Genomic DNA, 8,496 nt, shown 5'->3' on the forward strand with positions numbered 1-8,496 from the left:
AAAGCACAATTTTAATTACATGTAATTAAAAGCAAGATTTTAATTACATGTAATTAAAAGCACGATTTTGATTACATGTAATTAAAAGCACGATTTTGATTACATGTAATTAAAAGCACGATTTTGATTACATGTAATTAAAAGCACGATTTTAATTACATGTAATTAAAAGAACGATTTTAATTACATGTAATTAAAAGCACGATTTTAATTACATGTAATTAAAAGCACGATTTTAATTACATGTAATTAAAATGTAATTAAAAGAACGATTTTAATTACATGTAATTAAAAGAAAGATTTTAATTACATGTAATTAAAAAAACGATTTTAATTACATGTAATTAAAAGAACGATTTTAATTACATGTAATTAAAAGAACGATTTTAATTACATGTAATTAAAAAAACGATTTTAATTACATGTAATTAAAAGAACGATTTTAATACATCTTAATTACATGTAATTAAAAGAACGATTTTAATTACATGTAATTAAAAGAACGATTTTAATTACATGTAATTAAAAGCACGATTTTAATTACATGTAATTAAAAGCACGATTTTAATTACCTGTAATTAAAAGAACGATTTTAATTACATGTAATTAAAAGCACGATTTTAATTACATGTAATTAAAAGCACGATTTTAATTACTGTAATTAAAAGAACGATTTTAATTATATGTAATTAAAAGCACGATTTTACATGTAATTAAATGAACGATTTTAATAACATGTGATTAAAAAAACAATTTTAATTACATGTAATTAAAAGCACGATTTTAATTACCTGTAATTAAAAGACGATTTTAATTATATGTAATTAAATACACGATTTTACATGTAATTAAATGAACGATTTTAATAACATGTAATTAAATGAACAATTTTAATTACATGTAATTAAAAGAACGATTTTAATTACATGTAATTAAAAGAACGATTTTTACATGTAATTAAAAGAACGATTTTAATTACATGTAATTAAAAGCACGATTTTAATTACCTGCAATTAAAAGAACGATTTTAATTATATGTAATTAAAAGCACGATTTTACATGTAATTAAATGAACGATTTTAATAACATGTAATTAAAAGAACAATTTTAATTACATGTAATTAAAAGAACGATTTTAATTACATGTAATTAAAAGAACGATTTTAATTACATGTAATTAAAAGAACGATTTTAATTACATGTAATTAAAAGCACGATTTTAATTACCTGTAATTAAAAGAACGATTTTAATTATATGTAATTAAAAGCACGATTTTACATGTAATTAAATGAACGATTTTAATGACATGTAATTAAAAAAAAATTTTAATTACATGTAATTAAAAGAACGATTTTAATACATCTTAATTACATGTAATTAAAAGAACGATTTTAATTATATGTAATTAAAAGCACGATTTTACATGTAATTAAATGAACGATTTTAATAACATGTAATTAAAAAAACAATTTTAATTACATGTAATTAAAAGAACGATTTTAATTACATGTAATTAAAAGAACGATTTTAATTACATGCAATTAAAAGAACGATTTTAATTACCTGCAATTAAAAGAACGATTTTAATTATATGTAATTAAAAGCACGATTTTACATGTAATTAAATGAACGATTTTAATAACATGTAATTAAAAGAACGATTTTAATTACATGTAATTAAAAGAACGATTTTAATTATATGTAATTAAAAGCACGATTTTACATGTAATTAAATGAACGATTTTAATAACGTAATTAAAAGAACAATTTTAATTACATGTAATTAAAAGCACGATTTTAATTACATGTAATTAAAAGAACGATTTTAATTACCTGTAATTAAAAGAACGATTTTAATTATATGTAATTAAAAGCACGATTTTACATGTAATTAAATGAACGATTTTAATAACATGTAATTAAAAAAACAATTTTAATTACATGTAATTAAAAGAACGATTTTAATTACATGTAATTAAAAGAACGATTTTAATTATATGTATTTAAAAGCACGATTTTACATGTAATTAAATGAACGATTTTAATAACATGTAATTAAAAGAACAATTTTAATTACATGTAATTAAAAGAACGATTTTAATTACATGTAATTAAAAGAACGATTTTAATTACATGTAATTAAAAGAACGATTTTAATTACATTTTATTTACATGTAATTAAAAGCACAATTTTAATTACATGTAATTAAAAGCACGATTTTAATTACATGTAATTAAAAGAACGATCTTAATTACATGTAATTAAAAGAACGATCTTAATTACATGCAATTAAAAGCACGATTTTAATTACATGTAATTAATAAACGATTTTAATAACATGTAATTAAAAAACAATTTTAATTACATGCAATTAAAAGAACGATTTTAATTACATGTAATTAAAAGAACGATTTTAATTATATGTAATTAAAAGCACGATTTTACATGTAATTAAATGAACGATTTTAATAACATGTAATTAAAAGAACAATTTTAATTACATCTAATTAAAAGAACGATTTTAATTACATGTAATTAAAATAACGATTTTAATTACGTGTAATTAAAAGAACGATTTTTATTACATTTTATTTACATGTAATTAAAAGCACAATTTTAATTACATGTAATTAAAAGCACGATTTTAATTACATGTAATTAAAGAACGATCTTAATTACATGTAATTAAAAGAACGATCTTAATTACATGTAATTAAAAGCACGATTTTAATTACATGTAATTAAAAGCACGATTTTAATTACATGTAATTAAAAGCACGATTTTACATGTAATTAAAAGAACGATTTTAATTACATTTTATTTACATGTAATTAAAAGCACAATTTTAATTACATGTAATTAAAAGAACGATTTTATTTACATTTTATTTACATGTAATTAAAAGAACGATCTTAATTACATGTAATTAAAAGAACGATCTTAATTACATGTAATTAAAAGCACGATTTTAATTACAGGTAATTAAAAGAACGATTTTAATTACATGCAATTAAAAGAACGATTTTAATTACATGTAATTAAAAAAACGATTTTAATTACATGTAATTAAAAGAACGATTTTAATTACATGTAATTAAAAGAACGATTTTAATTACATGTAATTAAAAGAACGATTTTAATTACATGTAATTAAAAGCACGATTTTAATTACATGTAATTAAAAGAACGATTTTAATTACATGTAATTAAAAGAACGATTTTAATTACATGTAATTAAAAGAACGATTTTACATGTAATTAAATGAACGATTTTAATAACATGTAATTAAAAAAACGATTTTAATTACATGTAATTAAAAGAACGATTTTAATTACATGTAATTAAAAGAACGATTTTAATTATATGTAATTAAAAGCACGATTTTACATGTAATTAAATGAACGATTTTAATAACATGTAATTAAAAGAACAATTTTAATTACATGTAATTAAAAGAACGATTTTAATTACATGTAATTAAAATAACGATTTTAATTACATGTAATTAAAAGAACGATTTTAATTACATTTTATTTACATGTAATTAAAAGCACAATTTTAATTACATGTAATTAAAAGCACGATTTTAATTACATGTAATTAAAATGTAATTAAAAGAACGATCTTAATTACATGTAATTAAAAGAACGATCTTAATTACATGTAATTAAAGCACGATTTTAATTACATGTAATTAAAAGCACGATTTTAATTACATGTAATTAAAAGCACGATTTTACATGTAATTAAAAGAACGATTTTAATTACAGGTAATTAAAAGAACGATTTTAATTACATTTTATTTACATGTAATTAAAAGCACAATTTTAATTACATGTAATTAAAAGCACGATTTTAATTACTTGTAATTAAAAGAACGATTTTAATTATATGTAATTAAAAGCACGATTTTACATGTAATTAAATGAACGATTTTAATAACATGTAATTAAAAAAACAATTTTAATTACATGTAATTAAAAGAACGATTTTAATTACATGTAATTAAAAGCACGATTTTACATGTAATTAAAAGAACGATTTTAATTACATGTAATTAAAAGAAAAATTTTAATTACATGTAATTAAAAGCAAGATTTTAATTAAATTTAATTACATGTAATTAAAAGAAGGGTTTTAATTACATGTAATTAAAAGCACGATTTTAATTACATGTAATTAAAAGCCCGATGTTAATTACATGTAATTAAAAGAACGATTTTAATTACATGTAATTAAAATGTAATTAAAAGAACGATTATAATTACATTTAATTAAAAGCACGATTTCAATTACATGTAATTAAAAGAATTAAAATAATTGCATGTAATTAAATAAATTAAAATAATTGCATGTAATTAAAAGAATTAATTTTCTTGAAACTATATTTTACTATGCAGATTTTATTTCTTTTAATTGTGATCATTATGAAATCCTGAAGCAGTAAAGAAATCAGTAAATTAGTTAAGTACAGCGAAAATGTAACATTCAGAATCCAACCACAAGGGTAATCCCTTGTGGCTGGATTTAAGTTAGATTTCAACAGAAAATAGGATATTGGCTTATTTTTGAAAAGCCCATCAGACAATTTATAATTTTATATTGCAAAACTGAACTTGCACTAGGAAATAATTTATTGAATCATTTGTCATGAGCTAATGATACAACAACAAATGGTGATTGCAGTGCAGTTTGCATTTTCTTTCAACTGATGGGACAGTGGTATGATCAAGAAACCACTAATTATGTTTATGAGTCCTGAGTGTTGAGTTTTATGCTGAGTTCCAGGCTATGCTGCCTGGACTTTTGTACTCTGAAGATCCTCATCAAATCCTCAAAAACTCAGTTGCTGCCTCACCTCTTTGCTTTTGGAGAGGTGAGACAGCAACAACCGTAAATCACAAACATATAAAGGGGCCAATTAACCGAAACTCGCCAGCTTTTTGGACTGTGGGAGAAGCCAAAGCACTTGGAGAGAACCCACATCTGCACAGGGATATCATGGAAACTCCACACAGAGTTTCCGTGATACTCTGCGTGGAATATCATGGTTCCACTTTGGTGGAACAAAGTTTGCTCTACCACTGCGTTACAGTGGTGGCACAAATTGTCATACACATCCATGCACTTTTCTGCAAGGGAAATGTAGGAAATGTAAAAGAGACTTGCTTTTTTTTGAGAGTGGGAGAAGCCACTTGGAGGGAACCCACATCTGCATAGGAATATCGTGGAAACTCCATGCAGAACATCCAGTGGTGCAACAAACCTGCATGCACACACTCTTTTTCAGTGGAAATGTAGAGCCCAATGAAAAGAAACTAACATGTTGCTTTTTTTTAGAGTGGGAGAAGCCAAAGCACTTGGAGAGAACCCACATCTTCACATTGGAAAATCCACGTAGAGTTTCCGTGATACTCTGCGTGGAATATCATGGTTCCACTTTGGTGGAACAAAGTTTGTCCTACCACTGCGTTACAGTGGTGGCACAAATCGTCATACAGATCCATGCACTTTTCTGCAAGGGAAATGTAGGAAATGTAAAAGAAACGTAATTTTTTTGAGCGTGGGAGAAGTAAAGCACTTGCAGGGAACCCACATCTGCATAGGGATATCGTGGAAACTCCATGCAGAAACATCTAGTGGTGGAACAAACACTCTTTTTCAGTGGAAATGTAGAAACGAACATGTTGCTTTTCTTTTTAAAGTGGGAGAAGCCAAGCACTTGGAGAGAACCCACATCTGCACATTGGAAAATCCATGCAGAGTTTCCGTGATACTCCAATCACGGTTCCACTTTGGTGGAACAAAGTTTGTTCTGCCACTGCGTTCCAGTGTTGAAACAAATACTCACACATCCTTTCACTTTTCTTCGTGGGAAACGTAGGAAATGTTAAAGAAACTTGCTTTTCTGATGGTGGGAGAAGTCAAATCACTTGTAGAGAACCCACATCTGCATGGGAATTTCCTGGATTCTCCATGGAGAAACAAAATGTTGGCATTTGAGGCCTTGGTGACAAGCACCAACTGTGTATTGTGCAATCAGTCACTACTCATCATTGTTTTTAAATACTCCAAAAGACAAGAGGTATTGGTCCATACCACTTTTGCTTCATCTCAGAGATATTTTTTTATCTCAGTTGAGAGCTAATATTTGATCAAACTTACTTGTCAGTCTTTTCTGAAGGAAAAAAGAAGGGAATACTCTGAAGATTACCCTTCAGAGTAGTTTTAGAATTTCCGTGATCTGTTCCTATGAAGACGTGTATCATTCTTATTGATTGTGTGACAGATTTCTTCCTGCCTGGGATCTGTCGGAGATTTTGTGTTTTGGTTCCCGTCAAGAAGTGAATCACTCACTCTGCTTGTCTGATAGATGTCTCCATACCTGGAATATGACAGATGTTTTGGGTTTTGGTTCCTGTGAAGAAGTGAATCACTCACTCTGCTTGTCTCATAGATGTCTACATACCTGGAATATGACAGAGGTTTTGGGTTTTGGTTCCTGTGAAGAAGTGAATCACTCACTCTGCTTGTCTGATAGATGTCCTCATGCCTGGAATATGACAGAGGTTTTGGGTTTTTGTTGCTGTGCAGATATAAATCACTGACTTTGGATGTCGGATAGATTTCTTCCTGCCTGGAATCTGTCAGAGTTTTGGGGTTATTGTTGCTGTGCAGATAAAAATCACTCACTTTGGATTTTGGATAGATTTCTTCCTGCCTAGAATCTGTCAGAGTTTTGGGGGTTTTGTTGCTGTGTAGATAAAAATCACTCACTTTGGATGTCTGATAGATGTCTTCCTGCCTGGAATCTGTCAGAGTTTTGGGGTTTTTGTTGCTGTGCAGATAAAAATCACTCACTTTGGATGTCTGATAGATTTCTTCCTGTCTGGAATCTGTCAGAGTTTTGGGGTTTTTGTTGCTGTGCAGATAAAAATCACTCACTTTGGATGTCGGATAGATTTCTTCGTGCCTGGAATCTGTCAGAGTTTTGGGGGTTTTGTTGCTGTGCACATAAAAATCACTCACTTTGGATGTCTGATAGATTTCTTCCTGCCTGGAATCTGTCAGAGTTTTTGGGTTTTTGTTGCTGTGCAGATATAAATCTTTAATTTTGAATGTGTGATAGAATTCTTCCTGCATTAAATCTGTCTGAGATTTTGTGTTGTCATTCCTATGAAGATGTAAATCAATCACCTCTGTTGTCTCACAGATTTCTTCCTGCCTGAAATCTGTCTGAGATTTTGTGTCGTCATTCCTATGAAGATGTAAATCAATCACCTCCGTCGTCTCACAGATTTCTTCCTGCCTGAAATCTGTCTGAGATTTTGTGTCTTCATTCCTATGAAGATTTAAATCAATCACCTCCGTCGTCTCACAGATTTCTTCCTGCCTGAAATCTGTGTGAGATTTTGTGTTGTCATTCCTATGAAGATTTAATTCAATCACCTCCGTCGTCTCACAGATTTCTTCCTGCCTGAAATCTGTCTGAGACTTTGGTTTTTTGTTGCTGTGCACATATAAATCCTTAATTCTGAATGTGTGATAGAATTCTTCCTGCCTTAATTCTGTCGGAGATTTTGTGTTGTCCTACGAACACGTACATCAATCACCTCAGAGATTTCTTCCTCGCTGGAATCTGTCAGAGTTTCGTTGCTGTGCAGATCTAAATCACTCATTTTGAATGTCTGAGAGATTTCTTCCTGCCTCAAATCTGTCAGAGATTTTGTGTTGTCATTCCTATGAGGATGTAAATCAATCACCTCTGTCGTTTCACAGATTTCTTCCTGCCTGAAATCTGTCAGAGATTTTGTGTCGTCATTCCTATGAAGACGTAAATCAATCACCTCCGTCGTCTCACAGATTTCTTCCTGCCTGAAATCTGTCTGAGATTTTGTGTCGTCATTCCTATGAGATGTAAATCAATCACCTCCGTCGTTTCACAGATTTCTTCCTGACTGAAATTTGTCTGAGATTTTGTGTTGTCGTTCCTATGAAGTTGTAAATCAATCACCTCCGTCGTCTCACAGATTTCTTCCTTCCTGGAATCTGTCAGAGTTTTTGGTTTTTTGTTGGTGTGCACATATAAATCCTTAATTCTGAATGTGTGATAGAATTCTTCCTGCCTTAATTCTGTCGGAGATTTTGTGTTGTCCCTATGAACGCGTACATCAATCACCATCGTCTCAGAGATTTCTTCCTCGCTGGAATCTGTCAGAGTTTCATTGCTGCGCAGATATAAATCACTCATTTTGAATGTCTGAGAGATTTCTTCCTGCCTCAAATCTGTCAGAGATTTTGTGTTGTCGTTCCTATGAAGACGTAAATCAATCACCTCCGTCGTCTCACAGATTTCTTCCTGCCTGAAATCTGTCAGAGATTTTGTGTTGTCGTTCCTAAGAAGACGTAAATCACTCCCTTTGGTTGTCTGACAGATTCCTTTCTGACTCAATCTGTCAGAGATTTCGTGTTGTCGTTCCTATGAAGACGTA

This window comes from Poeciliopsis prolifica, unplaced genomic scaffold (genome assembly GCF_027474105.1).
Source record: "Poeciliopsis prolifica strain line A6 unplaced genomic scaffold, Auburn_PproV2 SCAFFOLD020, whole genome shotgun sequence".
NCBI classification, from domain to species: domain Eukaryota; kingdom Metazoa; phylum Chordata; class Actinopteri; order Cyprinodontiformes; family Poeciliidae; genus Poeciliopsis; species Poeciliopsis prolifica.